A 27,233-nucleotide genomic window follows, 5' to 3' on the forward strand; every position below is an offset into this window, starting at 1 on the left:
CTCTAGTATCCTATCCCCTCGTCCTAGTATATGCCTCTTACTGATCAGTAACAGGATCCTGTATGTGTATAATATGCGCTGTCTCTCTATATCACACCATGTCCTCCAGTGTCCTATCCCCCCGTCCTAGTACATGCCTCTTACTGATCAGTAACAGGGCCCTGTATGTGTATAATATGTGCTGTCTCTCTATATCACACCATGTCCTCCAGTGTCCTATCCCCCCGTCCTAGTACATGCCTCTTACTGATCAGTAACAGGGCCCTGTATGTGTATAATATGCGCTGTCTCTCTATATCACACCATGTCCTCCAGTGTCCTATCCCCTCCCGTCCTAGTATGTGCCTCTTACTGATCAGTAACAGGATCCTGTATGTGTATAATATGCGCTGTCTCTCTATATCACACCATGTCCTCCAGTGTCCTATCCCCCCGTCCTAGTACATGCCTCTTACTGATCAGTAACAGGGCCCTGTATGTGTATAATATGCGCTGTCTCTCTATATCACACCATGTCCTCCAGTGTCCTATCCCCCCCGTCCTAGTATGTGCCTCTTACTGATCAGTAACAGGATCCTGTATGTGTATAATATGTGCTGTCTCTCTATATCACACCATGTCCTCCAGTGTCCTATCCCCCCGTCCTAGTACATGCCTCTTACTGATCAGTAACAGGACCCTGTATGTGTATTATATGTGCTGTCTCTCTATATCACACCATGTCCTCCAGTGTCCTATCCCCCCCGTCCTAGTATGTGCCTCTTACTGATCAGTAACAGGATCCTGTATGTGTATAATATGTGCTGTCTCTCTATATCACACCATGTCCTCCAGTGTCCTATCCCCCCGTCCTAGTACATGCCTCTTACTGATCAGTAACAGGACCCTGTATGTGTATTATATGTGCTGTCTCTCTATATCACACCATGTCCTCCAGTGTCCTATCCCCCCCGTCCTAGTATGTGCCTCTTACTGATCAGTAACAGGGCCCTGTATGTGTATAATATGCGCTGTCTCTATATCACACCATGTCCCCCAGTGTCCTATCCCCCCATCCTAGTATGTGCCTCTTACTGATCAGTAACAGGACCCTGTATGTGTATAATATGCGCTGTCTCTATATCACACCATGTCCTCCAGTGTCCTATCCCCCCGTCCACTAGTATGTGCCTCTTACTGATCAGTAACAGGACCCTGTATGTGTATAATATGCGCTGTCTCTCTATATCACACCATGTCCTCCAGTGTCCTATCCTCCCCGTCCTAGTATGTGCCTCTTACTGATCAGTAACAGGACCCTGTATGTGTATAATATGCGCTGTCTCTCTATATCACACCATGTCCTCCAGTGTCCTATCCCCCCGTCCTAGTATGTGCCTCTTACTGATCAGTAACAGGGCCCTGTATGTGTATAATATGCGCTGTCTCTCTATATCACACCATGTCCTCCAGTGTCCTATCCCCCCCGTCCTAGTATGTGCCTCTTACTGATCAGTAACAGGACCCTGTATGTGTATAATATGCGCTGTCTCTCTATATCACACCATGTCCTCCAGTGTCCTATCCCCCGTCCTAGTATGTGCCTCTTACTGATCAGTAACAGGGGCCGTGTATGTGTATAATATGTGCTGTCTCTCTATATCACACCATGTCCCCCAGTGTCCTATCCCCCCCGTCCTAGTATATGCCTCTTACTGATCAGTAACAGGACCCTGTATATGTATAATATGCGCTGTCTCTCTATATCACACCATGTCCTCCAGTGTCCTATCCCCCCGTCCTAGTATGTGCCTCTTACTGATCTGTAACAGGGTCCTGTATGTGTATAATATGCGCTGTCTCTCTATATCACACCATGTCCTCCAGTGTCCTATCCCCCCGTCCTAGTATGTGCCTCTTACTGATCTGTAACAGGGTCCTGTATGTGTATAATATGTGCTGTCTCTCTATATCACACCATGTCCCCCAGTGTCCTATCCCCCCGTCCTAGTATGTGCCTCTTACTGATCTGTAACAGGGTCCTGTATGTGTATAATATGCGCTGTCTCTCTATATCACACCATGTCCTCCAGTGTCCTATCCCCCCGTCCTAGTATGTGCCTCTTACTGATCAGTAACAGGGACCCTGTATGTGTATAATATGCACTGTCTCTCTATATAACACCATGTCCTCCAGTGTCCTATCCCCCCATCCTAGTATGTGCCTCTTACTGATCAGTAACAGGGACCCTGTATGTGTATAATATGCACTGTCTCTCTATATAACACCATGTCCTCCAGTGTCCTATCCCCCCGTCCTAGTATGTGCCTCTTACTGATCAGTAACAGGGACCCTGTATGTGTATAATATGCACTGTCTCTCTATATAACACCATGTCCTCCAGTGTCCTATCCCCCCGTCCTAGTATGTGCCTCTTACTGATCAGTAACAGGGACCCTGTATGTGTATAATATGCGCTGTCTCTCTATATAACACCATGTCCTCCAGTGTCCTATCCCCCCGTCCTAGTATGTGCCTCTTACTGATCAGTAACAGGACCCTGTATGTGTATAATATGCGCTGTCTCTATATCACACTATGTCCTCCAGTGTCCTATCCCCCCGTCCTAGTATGTGCCTCTTACTGATCAGTAACAGGGACCCTGTATGTGTATAATATGCGCTGTCTCTCTATATAACACCATGTCCTCCAGTGTCCTATCCCCCCGTCCTAGTATGTGCCTCTTACTGATCAGTAACAGGACCCTGTATGTGTATAATATGCGCTGTCTCTATATCACACTATGTCCTCCAGTGTCCTATCCCCCCGTCCTAGTATGTGCCTCTTACTGATCAGTAACAGGACCCTGTATGTGTATAATATGTGCTGTCTCTCTATATCACACCATGTTCTCTAGTGTCCTATCCCCCCGTCGTAGTATGTGCCTCTTACTGATCAGTAACAGGGCCCTGTATGTGTATAATATGCGCTGTCTCTCTATATCACACCATGTCCTCCAGTGTCCTATCCCCCCATCCTAGTATGTGCCTCTTACTGATCAGTAACAGGGACCCTGTATGTGTATAATATGCACTGTCTCTCTATATAACACCATGTCCTCCAGTGTCCTATCCCCCCGTCCTAGTATGTGCCTCTTACTGATCAGTAACAGGGACCCTGTATGTGTATAATATGCACTGTCTCTCTATATAACACCATGTCCTCCAGTGTCCTATCCCCCCGTCCTAGTATGTGCCTCTTACTGATCAGTAACAGGGACCCTGTATGTGTATAATATGCGCTGTCTCTCTATATAACACCATGTCCTCCAGTGTCCTATCCCCCCGTCCTAGTATGTGCCTCTTACTGATCAGTAACAGGACCCTGTATATGTATAATATGCGCTGTCTCTCTATATCACACCATGTCCTCCAGTGTCCTATCCCCCCGTCCTAGTATGTGCCTCTTACTGATCTGTAACAGGGTCCTGTATGTGTATAATATGCGCTGTCTCTCTATATCACACCATGTCCTCCAGTGTCCTATCCCCCCGTCCTAGTATGTGCCTCTTACTGATCAGTAACAGGACCCTGTATGTGTATAATATGTGCTGTCTCTCTATATCACACCATGTTCTCTAGTGTCCTATCCCCCCGTCCTAGTATGTGCCTCTTACTGATCAGTAACAGGGCCCTGTATGTATATAATATGCGCTGTCTCTCTATATCACACCATGTCCTCTAGTATCCTATCCCCTCGTCCTAGTATGTGCCTCTTACTGATCAGTAACAGGGCCCTGTATGTGTATAATATGCGCTGTCTCTCTATATCACACCATGTCCTCCAGTGTCCTATCCCCCCGTCCTAGTACATGCCTCTTACTGATCAGTAACAGGGCCCTGTATGTGTATAATATGTGCTGTCTCTCTATATCACACCATGTCCTCCAGTGTCCTATCCCCCCGTCCTAGTACATGCCTCTTACTGATCAGTAACAGGGCCCTGTATGTGTATAATATGCGCTGTCTCTCTATATCACACCATGTCCTCCAGTGTCCTATCCCCCCGTCCTAGTACATGCCTCTTACTGATCAGTAACAGGGCCCTGTATGTGTATAATATGTGCTGTCTCTCTATATCACACCATGTCCTCCAGTGTCCTATCCCCCGTCCTAGTATGTGCCTCTTACTGATCAGTAACAGGACCCTGTATGTGTATAATATGCGCTGTCTCTATATCACACCATGTCCTCCAGTGTCCTATCCCCCGTCCTAGTATGTGCCTCTTACTGATCAGTAACAGGGACCCTGTATGTGTATAATATGCGCTGTCTCTATATCACACCATGTCCCCCAGTGTCCTATCCCCCCGTCCTAGTACATGCCTCTATCTAATCAGTAACAGGGACCCTGTATGTGTATAATATGCGCTGTCTCTCTATATCACACCATGTCCTCTAGTGTCCTATCCCCCCGTCCTAGTATGTGCCTCTTACTGATCAGTAACAGGGACCCTGTATGTGTATAATATGCGCTGTCTCTCTATATCACACCATGTCCTCCAGTGTCCTATCCCCCCGTCCTAGTATGTGCCTCTATCTGATCAGTAACAGGGACCCTGTATGTGTATAATATGCGCTGTCTCTCTATATCACACCATGTCCTCCAGTGTCCTATCCCCCCGTCCTAGTATGTGCCTCTTACTGATCAGTAACAGGACCCTGTATGTGTATAATATGCGCTGTCTCTATATCACACCATGTCCTCCAGTGTCCTATCCCCCCATCCTAGTATGTGCCTCTTACTGATCAATTACAGGACCCTGTATGTGTATAATATGCGCTGTCTCTCTATATCACACCATGTCCCCCAGTGTCCTATCCCCCCGTCCTAGTATGTGCCTCTTACTGATCAATTACAGGACCCTGTATGTGTATAATATGCGCTGTCTCTCTATATCACACCATGTCCTCCAGTGTCCTATCCCCCCGTCCTAGTATGTGCCTCTTACTGATCAGTAACAGGACCCTGTATGTGTATAATATGTGCTGTCTCTCTATATCACACCATGTTCTCTAGTGTCCTATCCCCCCGTCCTAGTATGTGCCTCTTACTGATCAGTAACAGGGCCCTGTATGTATATAATATGCGCTGTCTCTCTATATCACACCATGTCCTCTAGTATCCTATCCCCTCGTCCTAGTATATGCCTCTTACTGATCAGTAACAGGATCCTGTATGTGTATAATATGCGCTGTCTCTCTATATCACACCATGTCCTCCAGTGTCCTATCCCCCCGTCCTAGTACATGCCTCTTACTGATCAGTAACAGGGCCCTGTATGTGTATAATATGTGCTGTCTCTCTATATCACACCATGTCCTCCAGTGTCCTATCCCCCCGTCCTAGTACATGCCTCTTACTGATCAGTAACAGGGCCCTGTATGTGTATAATATGCGCTGTCTCTCTATATCACACCATGTCCTCCAGTGTCCTATCCCCTCCCGTCCTAGTATGTGCCTCTTACTGATCAGTAACAGGATCCTGTATGTGTATAATATGCGCTGTCTCTCTATATCACACCATGTCCTCCAGTGTCCTATCCCCCCGTCCTAGTACATGCCTCTTACTGATCAGTAACAGGGCCCTGTATGTGTATAATATGCGCTGTCTCTCTATATCACACCATGTCCTCCAGTGTCCTATCCCCCCCGTCCTAGTATGTGCCTCTTACTGATCAGTAACAGGATCCTGTATGTGTATAATATGTGCTGTCTCTCTATATCACACCATGTCCTCCAGTGTCCTATCCCCCCGTCCTAGTACATGCCTCTTACTGATCAGTAACAGGACCCTGTATGTGTATTATATGTGCTGTCTCTCTATATCACACCATGTCCTCCAGTGTCCTATCCCCCCCGTCCTAGTATGTGCCTCTTACTGATCAGTAACAGGATCCTGTATGTGTATAATATGTGCTGTCTCTCTATATCACACCATGTCCTCCAGTGTCCTATCCCCCCGTCCTAGTACATGCCTCTTACTGATCAGTAACAGGACCCTGTATGTGTATTATATGTGCTGTCTCTCTATATCACACCATGTCCTCCAGTGTCCTATCCCCCCCGTCCTAGTATGTGCCTCTTACTGATCAGTAACAGGGCCCTGTATGTGTATAATATGCGCTGTCTCTATATCACACCATGTCCCCCAGTGTCCTATCCCCCCATCCTAGTATGTGCCTCTTACTGATCAGTAACAGGACCCTGTATGTGTATAATATGCGCTGTCTCTATATCACACCATGTCCTCCAGTGTCCTATCCCCCCGTCCACTAGTATGTGCCTCTTACTGATCAGTAACAGGACCCTGTATGTGTATAATATGCGCTGTCTCTCTATATCACACCATGTCCTCCAGTGTCCTATCCTCCCCGTCCTAGTATGTGCCTCTTACTGATCAGTAACAGGACCCTGTATGTGTATAATATGCGCTGTCTCTCTATATCACACCATGTCCTCCAGTGTCCTATCCCCCCGTCCTAGTATGTGCCTCTTACTGATCAGTAACAGGGCCCTGTATGTGTATAATATGCGCTGTCTCTCTATATCACACCATGTCCTCCAGTGTCCTATCCCCCCCGTCCTAGTATGTGCCTCTTACTGATCAGTAACAGGACCCTGTATGTGTATAATATGCGCTGTCTCTCTATATCACACCATGTCCTCCAGTGTCCTATCCCCCGTCCTAGTATGTGCCTCTTACTGATCAGTAACAGGGGCCGTGTATGTGTATAATATGTGCTGTCTCTCTATATCACACCATGTCCCCCAGTGTCCTATCCCCCCCGTCCTAGTATATGCCTCTTACTGATCAGTAACAGGACCCTGTATATGTATAATATGCGCTGTCTCTCTATATCACACCATGTCCTCCAGTGTCCTATCCCCCCGTCCTAGTATGTGCCTCTTACTGATCTGTAACAGGGTCCTGTATGTGTATAATATGCGCTGTCTCTCTATATCACACCATGTCCTCCAGTGTCCTATCCCCCCGTCCTAGTATGTGCCTCTTACTGATCTGTAACAGGGTCCTGTATGTGTATAATATGTGCTGTCTCTCTATATCACACCATGTCCCCCAGTGTCCTATCCCCCCGTCCTAGTATGTGCCTCTTACTGATCTGTAACAGGGTCCTGTATGTGTATAATATGCGCTGTCTCTCTATATCACACCATGTCCTCCAGTGTCCTATCCCCCCGTCCTAGTATGTGCCTCTTACTGATCAGTAACAGGGACCCTGTATGTGTATAATATGCACTGTCTCTCTATATAACACCATGTCCTCCAGTGTCCTATCCCCCCATCCTAGTATGTGCCTCTTACTGATCAGTAACAGGGACCCTGTATGTGTATAATATGCACTGTCTCTCTATATAACACCATGTCCTCCAGTGTCCTATCCCCCCGTCCTAGTATGTGCCTCTTACTGATCAGTAACAGGGACCCTGTATGTGTATAATATGCACTGTCTCTCTATATAACACCATGTCCTCCAGTGTCCTATCCCCCCGTCCTAGTATGTGCCCTTTACTGATCAGTAACAGGGACCCTGTATGTGTATAATATGCGCTGTCTCTCTATATAACACCATGTCCTCCAGTGTCCTATCCCCCCGTCCTAGTATGTGCCTCTTACTGATCAGTAACAGGACCCTGTATGTGTATAATATGCGCTGTCTCTATATCACACTATGTCCTCCAGTGTCCTATCCCCCCGTCCTAGTATGTGCCTCTTACTGATCAGTAACAGGGACCCTGTATGTGTATAATATGCGCTGTCTCTCTATATAACACCATGTCCTCCAGTGTCCTATCCCCCCGTCCTAGTATGTGCCTCTTACTGATCAGTAACAGGACCCTGTATGTGTATAATATGCGCTGTCTCTATATCACACTATGTCCTCCAGTGTCCTATCCCCCCGTCCTAGTATGTGCCTCTTACTGATCAGTAACAGGACCCTGTATGTGTATAATATGTGCTGTCTCTCTATATCACACCATGTTCTCTAGTGTCCTATCCCCCCGTCCTGTATGTGCCTCTTACTGATCAGTAACAGGGCCCTGTATGTATATAATATGCGCTGTCTCTCTATATCACACCATGTCCTCTAGTATCCTATCCCCTCGTCCTAGTATGTGCCTCTTACTGATCAGTAACAGGGCCCTGTATGTGTATAATATGCGCTGTCTCTCTATATCACACCATGTCCTCCAGTGTCCTATCCCCCCGTCCTAGTACATGCCTCTTACTGATCAGTAACAGGGCCCTGTATGTGTATAATATGTGCTGTCTCTCTATATCACACCATGTCCTCCAGTGTCCTATCCCCCCGTCCTAGTACATGCCTCTTACTGATCAGTAACAGGGCCCTGTATGTGTATAATATGCGCTGTCTCTCTATATCACACCATGTCCTCCAGTGTCCTATCCCCCCGTCCTAGTACATGCCTCTTACTGATCAGTAACAGGGCCCTGTATGTGTATAATATGTGCTGTCTCTCTATATCACACCATGTCCTCCAGTGTCCTATCCCCCCGTCCTAGTACATGCCTCTTACTGATCAGTAACAGGGCCCTGTATGTGTATAATATGCGCTGTCTCTCTATATCACACCATGTCCTCCAGTGTCCTATCCCCCCCGTCCTAGTATGTGCCTCTTACTGATCAGTAACAGGATCCTGTATGTGTATAATATGCGCTGTCTCTCTATATCACACCATGTCCTCCAGTGTCCTATCCCCCCGTCCTAGTACATGCCTCTTACTGATCAGTAACAGGGCCCTGTATGTGTATAATATGCGCTGTCTCTCTATATCACACCATGTCCTCCAGTGTCCTATCCCCCCCGTCCTAGTATGTGCCTCTTACTGATCAGTAACAGGATCCTGTATGTGTATAATATGTGCTGTCTCTCTATATCACACCATGTCCTCCAGTGTCCTATCCCCCCGTCCTAGTACATGCCTCTTACTGATCAGTAACAGGACCCTGTATGTGTATTATATGTGCTGTCTCTCTATATCACACCATGTCCTCCAGTGTCCTATCCCCCCCGTCCTAGTATGTGCCTCTTACTGATCAGTAACAGGATCCTGTATGTGTATAATATGTGCTGTCTCTCTATATCACACCATGTCCTCCAGTGTCCTATCCCCCCGTCCTAGTACATGCCTCTTACTGATCAGTAACAGGACCCTGTATGTGTATTATATGTGCTGTCTCTCTATATCACACCATGTCCTCCAGTGTCCTATCCCCCCCGTCCTAGTATGTGCCTCTTACTGATCAGTAACAGGGCCCTGTATGTGTATAATATGCGCTGTCTCTATATCACACCATGTCCCCCAGTGTCCTATCCCCCCATCCTAGTATGTGCCTCTTACTGATCAGTAACAGGACCCTGTATGTGTATAATATGCGCTGTCTCTATATCACACCATGTCCTCCAGTGTCCTATCCCCCCGTCCACTAGTATGTGCCTCTTACTGATCAGTAACAGGACCCTGTATGTGTATAATATGCGCTGTCTCTCTATATCACACCATGTCCTCCAGTGTCCTATCCTCCCCGTCCTAGTATGTGCCTCTTACTGATCAGTAACAGGACCCTGTATGTGTATAATATGCGCTGTCTCTCTATATCACACCATGTCCTCCAGTGTCCTATCCCCCCGTCCTAGTATGTGCCTCTTACTGATCAGTAACAGGGCCCTGTATGTGTATAATATGCGCTGTCTCTCTATATCACACCATGTCCTCCAGTGTCCTATCCCCCCCGTCCTAATATGTGCCTCTTACTGATCAGTAACAGGACCCTGTATGTGTATAATATGCGCTGTCTCTCTATATCACACCATGTCCTCCAGTGTCCTATCCCCCGTCCTAGTATGTGCCTCTTACTGATCAGTAACAGGGGCCGTGTATGTGTATAATATGTGCTGTCTCTCTATATCACACCATGTCCCCCAGTGTCCTATCCCCCCCGTCCTAGTATATGCCTCTTACTGATCAGTAACAGGACCCTGTATGTGTATAATATGCGCTGTCTCTCTATATCACACCATGTCCTCCAGTGTCCTATCCCCCCGTCCTAGTATGTGCCTCTTACTGATCTGTAACAGGGTCCTGTATGTGTATAATATGCGCTGTCTCTCTATATCACACCATGTCCTCCAGTGTCCTATCCCCCCGTCCTAGTATGTGCCTCTTACTGATCTGTAACAGGGTCCTGTATGTGTATAATATGTGCTGTCTCTCTATATCACACCATGTCCCCCAGTGTCCTATCCCCCCGTCCTAGTATGTGCCTCTTACTGATCTGTAACAGGGTCCTGTATGTGTATAATATGCGCTGTCTCTCTATATCACACCATGTCCCCCAGTGTCCTATCCCCCCGTCCTAGTATGTGCCTCTTACTGATCAGTAACAGGGACCCTGTATGTGTATAATATGCACTGTCTCTCTATATAACACCATGTCCTCCAGTGTCCTATCCCCCCATCCTAGTATGTGCCTCTTACTGATCAGTAACAGGGACCCTGTATGTGTATAATATGCACTGTCTCTCTATATAACACCATGTCCTCCAGTGTCCTATCCCCCCGTCCTAGTATGTGCCTCTTACTGATCAGTAACAGGGACCCTGTATGTGTATAATATGCACTGTCTCTCTATATAACACCATGTCCTCCAGTGTCCTATCCCCCCGTCCTAGTATGTGCCTCTTACTGATCAGTAACAGGGACCCTGTATGTGTATAATATGCGCTGTCTCTCTATATAACACCATGTCCTCCAGTGTCCTATCCCCCCGTCCTAGTATGTGCCTCTTACTGATCAGTAACAGGACCCTGTATGTGTATAATATGCGCTGTCTCTATATCACACTATGTCCTCCAGTGTCCTATCCCCCCGTCCTAGTATGTGCCTCTTACTGATCAGTAACAGGGACCCTGTATGTGTATAATATGCGCTGTCTCTCTATATAACACCATGTCCTCCAGTGTCCTATCCCCCCGTCCTAGTATGTGCCTCTTACTGATCAGTAACAGGACCCTGTATGTGTATAATATGCGCTGTCTCTATATCACACTATGTCCTCCAGTGTCCTATCCCCCCGTCCTAGTATGTGCCTCTTACTGATCAGTAACAGGGACCCTGTATGTGTATAATATGCGCTGTCTCTCTATATAACACCATGTCCTCCAGTGTTCTATCCCCCCGTCCTAGTATGTGCCTCTTACTGATCAGTAACAGGGACCCTGTATGTGTATAATATGCGCTGTCTCTCTATATAACACCATGTCCTCCAGTGTCCTATCCCCCCGTCCTAGTATGTGCCTCTTACTGATCAGTAACAGGGACCCTGTATGTGTATAATATGCGCTGTCTCTCTATATAACACCATGTCCTCCAGTGTTCTATCCCCCCGTCCTAGTATGTGCCTCTTACTGATCAGTAACAGGACCATGTATGTGTATAATATGCGCTGTCTCTCTATATAACACCATGTCCTCCAGTGTCCTATCCCCCCGTCCTAGTATGTGCCTCTTACTGATCAGTAACAGGGACCCTGTATGTATATAATATGCGCTGTCTCTCTATATCACACCATGTCCTCCAGTCTCCTATCCCCCCGTCCTAGTATGTGCCTCTTTCTAATCAGTAACAGGACCCTGTATGTGTATAATATGCGCTGTCTCTATATCACACCATGTCCCCCAGTGTCCTATCCCCCCGTCCTAGTATGTGCCTCTTACTGATCTGTAACAGGGTCCTGTATGTGTATAATATGTGCTGTCTCTCTATATCACACCATGTCCTCCAGTGTCCTATCCCCCCGTCCTAGTATGTGCCTCTTACTGATCAGTAACAGGATCCTGTATGTGTATAATATGCGCTGTCTCTCTATATCACACCATGTCCTCCAGTGTCCTATCCCCCCGTCCTAGTATATGCCTCTTACTGATCAGTAACAGGATCCTGTATGTGTATAATATGCGCTGTCTCTCTATATCACACCATGTCCTCCAGTGTCCTATCCCCCCGTCCTAGTATGTGCCTCTTACTGATCAGTAACAGGACCCTGTATGTGTATAATATGCGCTGTCTCTATTTCTTTATCATCCACTAGGGGTCACTGGAGTACTCTTGGGATATGGACGGGCGTAGCCGAACAAAGGCACTGAATATTTAAATTTAGGACCCTCCCCCCCCTCCATATCCCCGAGTACCTCAGTGTACTCTCTCAGTGTTTTTTCGGTGCTCACAGCACGAACATCGGCTTGTGGTATAACCACACTTGGATTTTTATTTTTAATTTTTATTTTTAATTTTTATTTCTCTATCGTCCTTGTGGATGCTGGGGTTCCTGAAAGGACCATGGGGAATAGCGGCTCCGCAGGAGACAGGGCACAAAAAGTAAAGCTTTCCGATCAGGTGGTGTGCACTGGCTCCTCCCCCTATGACCCTCCTCCAGACTCCAGTTAGATTTTTGTGCCCGGCCGAGAAGGGTGCAATCTAGGTGGCTCTCCTAAAGAGCTGCTTAGAGAAAGTTTAGCTTAGGTTTTTTATTTTACAGTGAGTCCTGCTGGCAACAGGATCACTGCAACGAGGGACTTAGGGGAGAAGGAGTGAACTCACCTGCGTGCAGGATGGATTGGCTTCTTGGCTACTGGACATCAGCTCCAGAGGGACGATCACAGGTACAGCCTGGATGGTCACCGGAGCCGCGCCGCCGGCCCCCTTGCAGATGCTGAAGTAAGAAGAGGTCCAGAATCGGCGGCTGAAGACTCCTGCAGTCTTCTAAAGGTAGCGCACAGCACTGCAGCTGTGCGCCATTTTCCTCTCAGCACACTTCACACGGCAGTCACTGAGGGTGCAGGGCGCTGGGAGGGGGGCGCCCTGGGAGGCAAATGAAAACCTTTTTTGGCGAAAAATACCTCACATATAGCCCCCAGAGGCTATATGGAGATATTTAACCCCTGCCAAGATTCACTAAATAGCGGGAGACGAGCCCGCCGAAAAAGGGGCGGGGCCTATCTCCTCAGCACACAGCGCCATTTTCTCTCACAGAAAGCCTGGAGAGAAGGCTCCCAGGCTCTCCCCTGCACTGCACTACAGAAACAGGGTTAAAACAGAGAGGGGGGGCACTGATTTTGGCGATATTGATATATATATAAAGATGCTATAAGGGAAAACACTTATATAAGGTTGTCCCTATATAATTATAGCGTTTTGGTGTGTGCTGGCAAACTCTCCCTCTGTCTCCCCAAAGGGCTAGTGTGGGTCCTGTCCTCTGTCAGAGCATTCCCGGTGTGTGTGCTGTGTGTCGGTACGTGTGTGTCGACATGTATGAGGACGATGTTGGTGAGGAGGCGGAGAAATTGCCTGTAATGGTGATGTCACTCTCTAGGGAGTCGACACCGGAATGGATGGCTTATTTAGGGAATTACGTGAGAATGTCAACACGCTGCAAGGTCGGTTGACGACGTGAGACGGCCGAAAAACTATTAGTACCGGTCCAGGCGTCTCAGAAACACCGTCAGGGGCGTTAAAAACGCCCATTTACCTCAGTCGGTCGACACAGACACGGACACTGAATTCAGTGTCGACGGTGAATAAACAAACGTATTTCTCATTAGGGCCACACGTTAAGGGCAATGAAGGAGGTGTTGCATATTTCTGATACTACAAGTACCACAAAAAAGGGTATTATGTGGGAGTGAAAAAACTACCTGTAGTTTTTCCTGAATCAGATAAAATAAAATGAAGTGTGTGATGATGCGTGGGGTTACCCCGATAGCAAATATTGGCGTTATACCCTTTCCCGCCAGAAATTAGGGCGCGTTGGGAAACACCCCTTAGGGTGATAAGGCGCTCACACGCTTATCAGATAGGGCCGCCCTCAAGGAGCCAGCTGATAGGAAGCTGGAAAGATATCCTAAAAAGTATATACACACATACGGTGGTTATACTGCGACCAGCGATCGCCATCAGCCTGGAGATGCAGTGCTGGGTTGGCTTGGTCGGATTCCCTGACTGAAAATATTTTATTCATATAGAGCATTTAATAGGATGCATTCTATATATATGTACGTGAGATGCACAGAGGGATATTTGCTCTCTGGCATCAAGATAAGTACGTTGTCCATATCACCCAGAAGATGTCATGGACACGACAGTGGTCAGGTGATACAGATCCCATACGGCACATGGAAGTATTGCCGTATAAAGGGAAGGAGTTAGTTGGGGTCGGTCCATCGGACCTGGGGACCACGGCAACAGCTGGGAAATCCAACCTTTTTACCCCAAGTTACATCTCAGCTGAAAAAGACACCGTCTTTTCAGCCTCAATCCTTCCTTTCCCATGAGGGCATGCAGGCAAAAGGCCAGTCATATCTGCCCAGACATAGAGGTAAGGGAAGTAGACTGCAGCAGGCAGCCCCTTCCCAGGAAAAGAAGCCCTCCACCGCGTCTGCAAGTCCTCAGCATGACGCTGGGGCCGTGCAAGCGGACTCAAGGTGGGGGGGTAGTCTCAAGAGTCTCAGCGCGCAGTGGGATCACTCGCAGGTTGACCCCTAGATAGTACAAGTATTATCCCAGGGGTACAGATTGGAGAGTCGAGACATCTTCTCCTCGCAGGTTTCTGAAGTCTGCTTTACCAACGGCTCCCTCCGACAGGGAGGCAGCATTGGAAACAATTCACAAGCTGTATATCCAGCAGGTGATAATCAAAGTACCCCTCCTACAACAAGGAAAAGGGTATTATTTTTCCACACTATATTGTGGTACTGAAGCCAGACGGCTTGGTGAGACATAGTCTAAACTGAAATCTTTGAACACTTACATAAAAGGTTCAAATCGAGATGGAGTCACTCAGAGCAGTGATAGCGAACCGGAAAAAAGGGGACTATATGGTGTCCCTGGACATCAAGGATTACCTCCATGTCCAAATTTGCCCTTCTCAACAAGGGTACCTCTGGTTCGTGGTACAGAACTGTCAATATCAGTTTCAGACGATGCCGTTTGAATTATCCACGGCACCCCGGGCCTTTTACCAAGGTAATGGCCGAAAAGATGTTTATTCAAAGAAAAAAGGCATCTAAATTATCCCTTACTTGGACGATATCCTGGAAAGGGCAAGTTCCAGAGAACAGTTGGAGGTCGGAAGAGCACTATCTAAAGTAGTTCTACGACAGCACGACTGGATTCTAAATATTCCAAGAATCGCAGCTGTTTTCCGACGATACGTCTGCTGTTCCTAGGAATGATTCTGGGCATAGTCCAGAAAAAGGTGTTCCTCCGGGAGGAAAAAGCCAAGGAGTTATTCGACCTAGTCAGAAACCTCCTAAAACCAGGCCAAGTATCAGTGCATCAATGCACAGGAGTCCTGGGAAAAATGGTGGCTTCTTACGAAGCGATTCCATTCGGCAGATCTCAGGGGATTTGCTGGACGAATGGTCCGGATCGCATTTTCAGATGCATCAGCGGATAATCCTGTCTCCAAGGACAAGGGTGTCTCTTCTGTGGGGGCTGCAGAGTGCTCATCTTTTAGAGGGCAGCACACTCAGCATTCAGGACTGTGTTCTGGGGACCACGGATACCAGCCTGAGAGGCTGGGGAGTAGTCACACAGGGAAAAAATTTCCAAGGAAGTGTGGTCAAGTCTGGAGACTTCTCTCCACATGAATATACTGGAGCTAAGGGCAATTTACAATGCTCTGAGCCTAGGAAGACTCCTGCTTCAAAGTCAACCGGTGCTGATCCAGTAGGACATCATCATGGCGGTCGCCCACGTTATCAGACGGGGCGACACAAGAAGCAGGAGGGCAATGACAGCAAGGATTCTTCGCTGGGCGGAAAATCATGTGATAACACTGTCAGCAGTGTTCATTCCGGGAGTGGGCAACTGGGAAGATTTCCTCAGCATAAATGAATTCCACCCGGAAAAGTGGAAACTTAATCTGGAAGTTTCCACATGATTGTAAACCGTTGGGAAAGACCAAAGGTGGTTATGATGGCGTCCCACCTGAAGCGCCAGGTCAAGAGACACTCAGGCAATAGCTGGGACGCTCTGGTAACACCGTCGGTGTACCAGTCGGTGTATGTGTTCCATCCTCTGCTTTTCATACCCAATGTATTGAAAATGATAGGAAGGAGAGGAGTAAGAACTATACTCGTGGCTCCGGTTTGGCCAAGAAGGACTTGGTTCCCGGAACTTCAAGAGATACTAAGAAGGGTCTTGATTCGGCAAGAACCGTGTCTGTTCCGGGACTTACCGCAGCTGCGTTGACGCCAAGGCGGGTGAACGCCGGATCCTAAGGGAAAGAGGCATTCCGGAAGAGGTCATCCCTACCCTGGTCAGAGCCAGGAAGGAGGTGACCGCACAACATTATCACCACTTAGGTGAAAATATGTGCCAGGGTGTGAGTCCAGGAAGGCTCCACGGAAGAATTTCAACTAGGTTAATTTCTACATTTCCTGCAAACAGGAGTGTCTATGGGTCTCAAATTGGGTCCATTAAGGTTCAAATTTCGGCCTGTTGATTTTCTTCCAGAAAGAAATTGGCTTCAGTTCCTGAAGTCCAGAAGTTGTTAAGGGAGTACTGCATATACAGCCCCTTTGATGTCTCCAGTGGCACTGGGCGATCTCAACGTAGTTTTGGGATTCCTAAAAAAAAATCACATTGGTTTAAACAACTCAAATCTGTGGATTTGATATATCTCACATGGAAAATGACCATGCTGTTGGTCCTGGCCTCGGCCAGGCGAGTGTCAGAATTGGCGGCTTTATCTCACAAAGCCATATCTGATTGTCCATTCGGACAGAGCAAAGCTGCGGACTCGTCCCCAGTTTCTCCTTAAGGTGGTGTCAGCGTTTCACCTGAACCAGCTTATTGTGGTACCTGCGGCTACTAGAGACTTGGAGGACTCCAAGTTGCTGGATGTTATCAGGGCCCTGAAAATATAGTTTCCAGGTTGGCTGGAGTCAGGAAATCTGACTTGCTGTTTATCCTGTATGCACCCAACAATGCTGGGTGCTTCTGCTTCTAAGCAGTCGATTGCTCGTGGGATTGGTAGCACAATTCAACTTGCACATTCTGTGGCAGGCCTGCCACAGTCTAAATCTGTTAAGGCCCATTCCACAAGGAAGGTGGGCTCATCTTGGGCGGCTGCCCGAGGGGTCTCGGCATTACAACTTTGCCGAGCAGCTACGTGGTCGGGGGAGAACACGTTTGTAAAATTCTACAAATTTGATACCCTGGCAAAAGAGGACCTGGAGTTCTCTCATTCGGTGCTGCAGAGTCATCCGCACTCTCCCGCCCGTTTGGGAGCTTTGGTATAATCCCCATGGTCCTTTCAGGAACCCCAGCATCCACAAGGACGATAGAGAAAATAAGAATTTACTTACCGATAATTCTATTTCTCGGAGTCCGTAGTGGATGCTGGGCGCCCATCCCAAGTGCGGATTATCTGCAATACTTGTACATAGTTATTGCTAACTAAATCGGGTTATTGTTGTTGTGAGCCATCTTTTCAGAGGCTCCGCTGTTATCATACTGTTAACTGGGTTCAGATCACAGGTTGTACAGTGTGATTGGTGTGGCTGGTATGAGTCTTACCCGGGATTCAAAATTCCTCCCTTATTGTGTACGCTTGTCCGGGCACAGTACCTAACTGGAGTCTGGAGGAGGGTCATAGGGGGAGGAGCCAGTGCACACCACCTGATCGGAAAGCTTTACTTTTTGTGCCCTGTCTCCTGCGGAGCCGCTATTCCCCATGGTCCTTTCAGGAACCCCAGCATCCACTACGGACTCCGAGAAATAGAATTATCGGTAAGTAAATTCTTATTTTTTACACTTGGCACATCCCTTCCCAGTTTCTGGAAAAACATGGGTCCGGGATAGTGCCGCTGCACGGGCAGCGAATGGCGTGTCGGTCCTCACAAAGAGCACCCTCACAGCCACAGGCGCTACAAGGCAGCGCATGGCGTGTCGGTCCTCACAAAGAGCACCCTCACAGCCACAGGCGCTACAAGGCAGCGCATGGCGTGTCGGTCCTCACAAAGAGCACCCTCACAGCCACAGGCAGACACGGTCTCCTACTGCAACTGGACGAAGCCCCGTCACAGCCAGGAGGAGATCTGAAAACTGGAGCTGGAGGAGCTTACAGAAAGAAGCTCCGTCACAGCCAGGATGAAAGCCCCGTCACAATTTGGACGGAGCTTACAGAAGTGCGGCACTACAAGGTATGAGGGGGGTCAGGGCGGTCAGCTCACGCTGCCGCCCTGCTGTGTGGGGAAAGCCTTTCTTGTCACCGCTTTGCCGCCGCTTACAGCGCGCTCATTAGGGATACTCGCTAAACGAAGAGAGCGGCCGCACGTCACTCACAGACGCCGGCCGCTCTCCCAGCCACTGTATCAGACTCTGCCACTGTAGAAGTATCCGAGGGCCGCACGTCATTCACAGACGCCGGCCGCTCTCCCAGCCACTGTACGCGAGCGCCGCCCAAGCAGCCACTCGGCGTACCCGGGTCTAAAGCTCCGACCGGCCGTACGTCACTAAAGACGCCGGCCGCTCTTCCAGCGCTGCACCCGGCCACTGCTGTATGAGGCGCCGCCCGTTCTTCCGGAGGGCTCCCCGGCGCAATATAGCAGCGCTCCCCAGGTTTACCTAAGCTCCCTGCACTCGCTTCCGGCCGCTGCACAGGGAGAAGTTAAAAGCTACATCACAAGCAGCGCGGCTGCAGGGGGGTGAGGTGAGTAAAGCCCATAGCAGCAGCAAAGGCTGCATGGGTTAAGAGACTGCTCAGTTTTAAATAAGAGACTGCTCAGTTTTAAACAAGTTATTGACCCATAGCAGCAGCAAAGGCTGCTTGGGAATAAGATATATTGGAAATAATACAATTCACTGCAGGCAGTGTTGAGTAAAGCCCATAGCAGCAGAAGGCTGCATGGGGTAAGAGACTGCTTAGTGTTTAAACAGTTAATGGATTTTACTGTATAATAGGCCTGTATCTGTAGAATAGGCTATTAAGCCTATATTTATAATAGGCTATTAAGACTATATTAACACGGCAGCAGGTAACCTGTCCTGTGATTTTCAGTGGAAGCATGGCATGACGGTCATTTTAATCATTGCTGTTCTTCCAGATTATATTTCCAGAACATTCCGCCCATACACCTATACTCCACAAGGAGGCGCAGGGGTGTTAGTGGGAATTTTTTGGTTCAGTTTCACATCAGTTAGCCATGTAATCTGTATTTCTAATTAATTCTAGAACATTCCTGCCCTACATCTCTAAGCCACCAGAGGCGCAGGGAAGTTAGTAGGAATTTGGTTCGGGTTTCATATGCCCATGTGAACTGCCTTTCACATAAAGAATACTTTGATTTCTCTTCATATCAAATAAATCTTTCGTTTTTTGCTAAAGATTTCCGTAGAGAGAAACAAGCTTGAGTTTCATATGAATATGCTGTTCAGCAATAACATATATATATATGACACATAATAACTTCATTAAGTCGTGCAAGTGTCTGTCTATTGCCTATTATTTTATGGTGTCTGTCTACATAGCAAGTAAGGCTATAGTGCAGACTAAAAATAATTTTAAAAATCCTATGTTAACATTGGCAATTCAAATTAAAAGAGCGGTAACATCGAGTCTCGAAATGACTCCGCCAGCTCTAACAAAAGACAGTCGTTCCAAAGGGCCAATTTCCCTTTGGGTACCAGAGTGTTTATTTCACTGGTCTTATAATTTAATACACGATTCTAGGTCAAATTATAACTACGAGTGAGAAGGGTACATTAGTCCAGCACTCAGATAGTGCGGGGGGTTGTTAACAACCATACATAATCGTTTCCAAAGGGACGCGATCCGCCATTGCTAGATGATTTTCTGTCAAAATTATAAAAACCCAGAATACATTTGGGTCACTAGAATCTATGTATAAAACAATGACGATCTCTGGTAAAACAAGCTGCAGAGTATATCTGTAAAGCGTCTGCTAACGCTGGTTATTTTCATTGTCGCTAGTTAAGCGCGACAAGGCCAGAGCTGGTTTGCTCATAAATTTGATATACTTGTACCATTACCGCATACAGTATATTTGTAACGGCGTTTTATCTCTTTATAAGAAACAGTCACGCATTGTAACGACAGGACGTTACAGTCAGCAAGCCAGTGGTTTGAGGACCTCGTTTACAATTGTGGAAGCGGGTCTTTACATGTTACATTTGCGAGGTTTCAGGACTTCAACTCATACATGTCTCAGCTATTTACAGCTTAAAGTACAAAACTGCCTCTGTTGAACGGTTTGGCAAGTTGTCATTAGTCTTTGCTGGTTTATAAACCAGGCAGTAGTACGCCAACAGAGTCAGAGTTACTTATTCCCCTCTGTTTGAGCAAAACCAAACAGCTCCGTCGCAATATCAATCAGCAAGTCATTTACTACAGTTAGAAAATGAATTTTCTGCGGTTAGTATTTGCTTATTGGAGCCACAAAATTGCATAATTGCATTTGATCTTCACAATGCGTATTTACCCAGTCCGGTTTGTGCATCACAGGTTCTAGCGGTTGCAAATCGCCACAACCATTAACCATTTCATGGCTACCGTTGCTTATCGCTTTGGGTATTTACCAAAGTGATGTTGGGATGATAGCTCATCTCACATAAAAACTCTGTCTCAACAAAGTTCCTCTAACTTGCGCTACTAAAGTATACTGCGGTAGCAGATCAAGTTCGAAAACAATCGCATCTAATGCCGTCTAAACGATGTCAATTCCTAGGTAAGATTATAAATACGGTAAATCAAAGACTTTTACCTACTACACCAGCAATAACAAATGTACATCTAGTAATTAGTGCAAAACACGCACACTAGCGGTACATTGGTGTATTCACCTATTAAGAATAAAGATGTGTTTTCAATTTAGTTCGCCACCCTTCACTCGCGTTTCCCACAGAGGGAAAAGGGTGCATATACTCTGGACGACAGTCGCAGAGGGTCAGGATTTGTAGTTAAAATCAGCAACAAAGGTTCTAAAACACGACAGATTGCTGTCGATAAATGTCCTAGAACTCTGTGCATTTTCCAATGCAATACATGATTCGCTTTCAGTTTGACCAGGAATATACTCTGGTTTCTCTTCAGAATGAATAAATCTTTCGCCTTTTATAAAGATTTCCGTGGAGAGGAACAACCATGAGTTTCATGTAAATTTCTCTATCGTCCTAAGTGGATGCTGGGGTTCCTGAAAGGACCATGGGGAATAGCGGCTCCGCAGGAGACAGGGCACAAAAAAGTAAAGCTTTACTAGGTCAGGTGGTGTGCACTGGCTCCTCCCCCTATGACCCTCCTCCAGACTCCAGTTAGATTTTGTGCCCGAACGAGAAGGGTGCAATCTAGGTGGCTCTCCTAAAGAGCTGCTTAGAGAAAGTTTAGTTTAGGTTTTTTTCTTTACAGTGAGTCCTGCTGGCAACAGGATCACTGCAACGTGGGACTTAGGGGGAAAGTAGTAAACTCACCTGCATGCAGAGTGGATTTGCTGCTTGGCTACTGGACACCATTAGCTCCAGAGGGATCGAACACAGGCCCAGCCGTGGAGTCCGGTCCCGGAGCCGCGCCGCCGACCCCCTTGCAGATGCTGAAGCGTGAAGAGGTCCGGAAACCGGCGGCTGAAGACTCCTCAGTCTTCATAAGGTAGCGCACAGCACTGCAGCTGTGCGCCATTTTCCTCTCAGCACACTTCACTGGGCGGTCACTGAGGGTGCAGAGCGCTGGGGGGGGGCGCTCTGAGAGGCAAATATAAACCTTATACAAGGCTAAAAATACCTCACATATAGCCCATAGGGGCTATATGGAGATATTTAACCCCTGCCTGACTGGAAAAATAGCGGGAGAAGAACCCGCCGAAAAAGGGGCGGGGCCTATCTCCTCAGCACACGGCGCCATTTTCTGTCACAGCTCCGCTGGTCAGAACGGCTCCCAGGTCTCTCCCCTGCACTGCACTACAGAAACAGGGTAAAGCAGAGAGGGGGGGCACATTAATGGCTATATATATATATATTAAAGCAGCTATAAGGGAGCACTTAATATAAGGATATCCCTTGTATATATAGCGCTTTGTGGTGTGTGCTGGCAGACTCTCCCTCTGTCTCCCCAAAAGGGCTAGTGGGTCCTGTCTTCATTAGAGCATTCCCTGTGAGTTTGCGGTGTGTGTCGGTACGTGGTGTCGACATGTATGAGGACGATATTGGTGTGGAGGCGGAGCAATTGCCAAATATGCAGATGTCACCCCCCAGGGGGTCGACACCAGAATGGATGCCTTTATTTGTGGAATTACGTGATGGTTTATCTTCCCTTAAACAGTCAGTTGAGGACATGAGGCGGCCGGACAATCAATTAATGCCTGTCCAGGCGCCTCAAACACCGTCAGGGGCTGTAAAACGCCCTTTGCCTCAGTCGGTCGACACAGACCCAGACACGGGCACTGATTCCAGTGACGACGGTAGAAATTCAAACGTATTTTCCAGTAGGGCCACACGTTATATGATTTTGGCAATGAAGGAGACGTTACATTTAGCTGATACTACAGATACCGTAAAACAGGGTATTATGTATGGTGTGAAAAAACTACAAACAGTTTTTCCTGAATCAGAAGAATTAAATGACGTGTGTGATGAAGCGTGGGTTGCTCCTGATAAAAAGTTGATAATTTCAAAAAAGTTATTGGCATTATACCCTTTCCCGCCAGAGGTTAGGGCGCGCTGGGAAACACCCCCTAAGGTGGACAAGGCGCTCACACGCTTATCCAAACAAGTGGCGTTACCCTCTCCTGAGACGGCCGCACTTAAGGATCCATCAGATAGAAAGATGGAAGTTATTCAAAAGAATATATACACACATGCAGGTGTTATACTACGACCAGCTATAGCAACTGCCTGGATGTGCAGTGCTGGAGTAGTTTGGTCAGAATCCCTGATTGAAAATATTGATACCCTAGATAGGGACAATGTTTTACTGTCGTTAGAACAAATAAAGGATGCATTTATCTATATGCGTGATGCACAGAGGGATATTTGCACACTGGCATCTCGGGTGAGTGCTATGTCCATTTCAGCCAGAAGAGCCTTATGGACACGACAGTGGACAGGCGATGCGGATTCAAAACGTCACATGGAGGTTTTGCCGTATAAAGGGGAGGAGTTATTTGGAGTTGGTCTATCAGACTTGGTGGCCACGGCTACTGCCGGGAAATCCACTTTTTTACCTCAAGTCACTCCCCAACAGAGAAAGGCACCGACCTTTCAACCGCAGCCTTTTCGCTCCTACAAAAATAAGAGAGCAAAGGGCTTGTCGTACCTGCCACGAGGCAGAGGAAGAGGGAAGAGACACCAACAGGCAGCTCCTTCCCAGGAACAGAAGCCCTCCCCGGCTCCTGCAAAAACCTCAGCATGACGCTGGGGCCTCTCAAGCGGACTCGGGGACAGTGGGGGGCCGTCTCAAAAATTACAGCGCGCAGTGGGCTCACTCGCAGGTAGACCCCTGGATCCTGCAGATAATATCTCAGGGGTACAGGTTGGAATTAGAGACGGATCCTCCTCATCGTTTCCTGAAGTCTGCCTTACCAACCGTCTCTTCCGAAAGGGAGAGGGTGTTGGAAGCCATTCACAAGCTGTACGCTCAGCAGGTGATAGTCAAAGTACCCCTATTGCAACAAGGAAAGGGGTATTATTCCACTCTATTTGTGGTACCGAAGCCGGATGGCTCGGTAAGGCCTATTCTAAATCTGAAGTCCTTGAACCTCTACATAAAAAAGTTCAAGTTCAAGATGGAGTCACTCAGAGCAGTGATAGCGAACCTGGAAGAAGGGGACTTTATGGTATCCTTGGACATCAAGGATGCGTATCTACACGTTCCGATTTACCCCGCACACCAGGGGTACCTCAGGTTCATTGTTCAAAACTGTCACTATCAGTTTCAGACGCTGCCGTTCGGATTGTCCACGGCGCCTCGGGTCTTTACCAAGGTAATGGCCGAGATGATGATTCTTCTTCGAAGAAAAGGCGTATTAGTTATCCCATACTTGGACGATCTCCTAATAAGGGCAAGGTCCAGAGAACAGCTGGAGACAGCTTTAGCACTATCTCAAGAGGTGCTAAGACAACACGGGTGGATTCTGAATATTCCAAAATCCCATTTAATCCCGACAACTCGTCTGCTGTTCCTAGGAATGATTCTGGACACGGTTCAGAAAAAGGTTTTCCTTCCAGAGGAAAAAGCCAAGGAGTTATCCGATCTGGTCAGGAACCTCCTAAAACCAGGAAAAGTGTCAGTACATCAATGCACAAGAGTCCTGGGAAAAATGGTGGCTTCTTACGAAGCAATTCCATTCGGCAGATTCCATGCAAGAATATTCCAAAGGGATCTGTTGGACAAATGGTCAGGGTCGCATCTGCAGATGCACCTGCGAATAACCCTGTCACCAAAGACAAGGGTGTCACTTCTGTGGTGGTTGCAGAAGGCTCACCTATTAGAAGGCCGCAGATTCGGCATTCAGGATTGGATCCTGGTGACCACGGACGCCAGCCTGAGAGGCTGGGGAGCAGTCACACAAGGAAGAAACTTCCAGGGAGTATGGACGAGTCTGGAAAAGTCTCTTCACATAAACATTCTGGAACTAAGAGCAATCTACAATGCTCTAAGCCAGGCGGAACTTCTCCTGCAAGGAAAGCCGGTGTTGATTCAGTCGGACAACATCACGGCGGTCGCCCATGTAAACAGGCAGGGCGGCACAAGAAGCAGGAGTGCAATGGCAGAAGCTGCCAAGATTCTTCGCTGGGCGGAGAATCACGTGATAGCACTGTCAGCAGTGTTCATCCCGGGCGTGGACAACTGGGAAGCAGACTTCCTCAGCAGACACGATCTTCATCCGGGAGAGTGGGGTCTACATCCAGAAGTCTTCAACATGTTAATAGACCGTTGGGAAAGACCAATTGTAGACATGATGGCGTCTCGCCTCAACAAGAAACTGGACAAATATTGCGCCAGGTCAAGAGATCCACAGGCAATAGCTGTGGACGCACTGGTAACTCCTTGGGTGTACCAGTCAGTGTATGTGTTTCCTCCTCTGCCGCTCATACCAAAGGTATTGAAGATCATACGGCAAAGAAGAGTAAGAACAATACTAGTGGTTCCGGATTGGCCGAGAAGGACTTGGTATCCGGAACTTCAAGAGATGCTCACGGACGAACCGTGGCCTCTACCTCTGAGAAGGGACCTGCTACAGCAGGGTCCCTGTCTTTTTCAAGACTTACCGCGGCTGCGTTTGACGGCATGGCGGTTGAACGCCAGATCCTAAAAGGGAAAGGCATTCCAGAAGAAGTCATTCCTACCTTGATTAAGGCACGGAAGGAAGTCACCGTGAAACATTATCACCGCATTTGGCGAAAATATGTAGCGTGGTGCGAGGATCGGAGGGTTCCGACGGAGGAATTCCAACTGGGTCGTTTCCTACATTTCCTGCAATCAGGATTATCTATGGGTCTCAAATTGGGATCCATTAAGGTTCAAATTTCGGCCCTGTCAATATTCTTCCAAAAAGAATTGGCCTCTGTCCCTGAGGTCCAGACTTTTGTCAAGGGAGTACTGCATATACAGCCTCCTGTGGTGCCTCCGGTGGCACCGTGGGATCTAAATGTAGTTTTAGATTTCCTCAAATCCCATTGGTTTGAACCATTGAAAAAGGTGGATTTGAAATATCTCACATTGAAAGTGACTATGTTACTAGCCCTGGCCTCTGCCAGGAGAGTATCTGAATTGGCGGCTTTATCTTATAAAAGTCCTTATCTAATCTTCCATTCGGATAGGGCAGAACTGCGGACTCGTCCGCATTTTCTCCCTAAAGTGGTATCAGCATTTCATCTGAACCAACCTATTGTGGTGCCTGCGGCCACTAGCGACTTGGAGGACTCCAAGTTGTTGGACGTTGTCAGAGCCTTAAAAATATACATTGCAAGGACGGCTGGAGTCAGAAAATCTGACTCGCTGTTTATATTGTATGCACCCAACAAGTTGGGCGCACCTGCTTCTAAGCAGTCGATTGCTCGTTGGATTTGTAACACAATTCAACTTGCACATTCTGTGGCAGGCCTGCCACAGCCTAAAACTGTAAAAGCCCACTCCACAAGGAAGGTGGGCTCATCTTGGGCGGCTGCCCGAGGGGTCTCGGCATTACAACTCTGCCGAGCAGCTACGTGGTCGGGGGAGAACACGTTTGTAAAATTTTACAAATTTGATACCCTGGCAAAGGAGGACCTGGAGTTCTCTCATTCGGTGCTGCAGAGTCATCCGCACTCTCCCGCCCGTTTGGGAGCTTTGGTATAATCCCCATGGTCCTTTCAGGAACCCCAGCATCCACTTAGGACGATAGAGAAAATAAGAATTTACTTACCGATAATTCTATTTCTCGGAGTCCGTAGTGGATGCTGGGCGCCCATCCCAAGTGCGGATTATCTGCAATACTTGTACATAGTTATTGTTAACTAATTCGGGTTATTGTTAAGGAGCCATCTTTAAGAGGCCCTTTCTGTTGTCATACTGTTAACTGGGTTTAGATCACAAGTTGTACGGTGTGATTGGTGTGGCTGGTATGAGTCTTACCCGGGATTCAAAATGCCTCCCTTATTGTGTATGCTCGTCCGGGCACAGTACCTAACTGGAGTCTGGAGGAGGGTCATAGGGGGAGGAGCCAGTGCACACCACCTGACCTAGTAAAGCTTTACTTTTTTGTGCCCTGTCTCCTGCGGAGCCGCTATTCCCCATGGTCCTTTCAGGAACCCCAGCATCCACTACGGACTCCGAGAAATAGAATTATCGGTAAGTAAATTCTTATTTTTTGATGCATGTCCCACGCTGGCCTTAAGCAGTCAAACAAGGCAACGGCAGTTGCATACACAACAACCAGTGAGAACCAAGAAGCCGCATGGCAATGCGGCATGTGACTCAAATCCTCAATGGCTCAGAACACCATTATGTGAAAATGTCAAGAGATCATTACGTGAGTGGACATCTGTTAGACAGATGATCTCACCCGTCAGGATTTGGATCCTGAGAACTGGACATTAAATCCAGAGGTGTTTCATAGGTGAGTCCACAGAAGGGGGTTACCCTCAACTATACAT

General features: G+C 47.6%; 1 non-coding gene and 2 pseudogenes across 1 annotated transcript; all 3 read left to right on the forward strand.

Moving 5' to 3' along the window:
- LOC134928676 (autophagy-related protein 9A-like) overlaps positions 1 to 27,233 on the forward strand; it is a 179,556-nt pseudogene that overhangs the window by 104,346 nt on the left and 47,977 nt on the right.
- LOC134931320 (U5 spliceosomal RNA) lies at positions 19,427 to 19,534 on the forward strand (annotated as a pseudogene).
- On the forward strand, positions 21,182 to 21,293 carry LOC134931273 (U5 spliceosomal RNA). Its single transcript, XR_010179067.1, has one exon. It is a non-coding gene; the product is annotated as a U5 spliceosomal RNA (small nuclear RNA).

Source organism: Pseudophryne corroboree, chromosome 5, assembly GCF_028390025.1.
Source record: "Pseudophryne corroboree isolate aPseCor3 chromosome 5, aPseCor3.hap2, whole genome shotgun sequence".
Taxonomy (NCBI): domain Eukaryota; kingdom Metazoa; phylum Chordata; class Amphibia; order Anura; family Myobatrachidae; genus Pseudophryne; species Pseudophryne corroboree.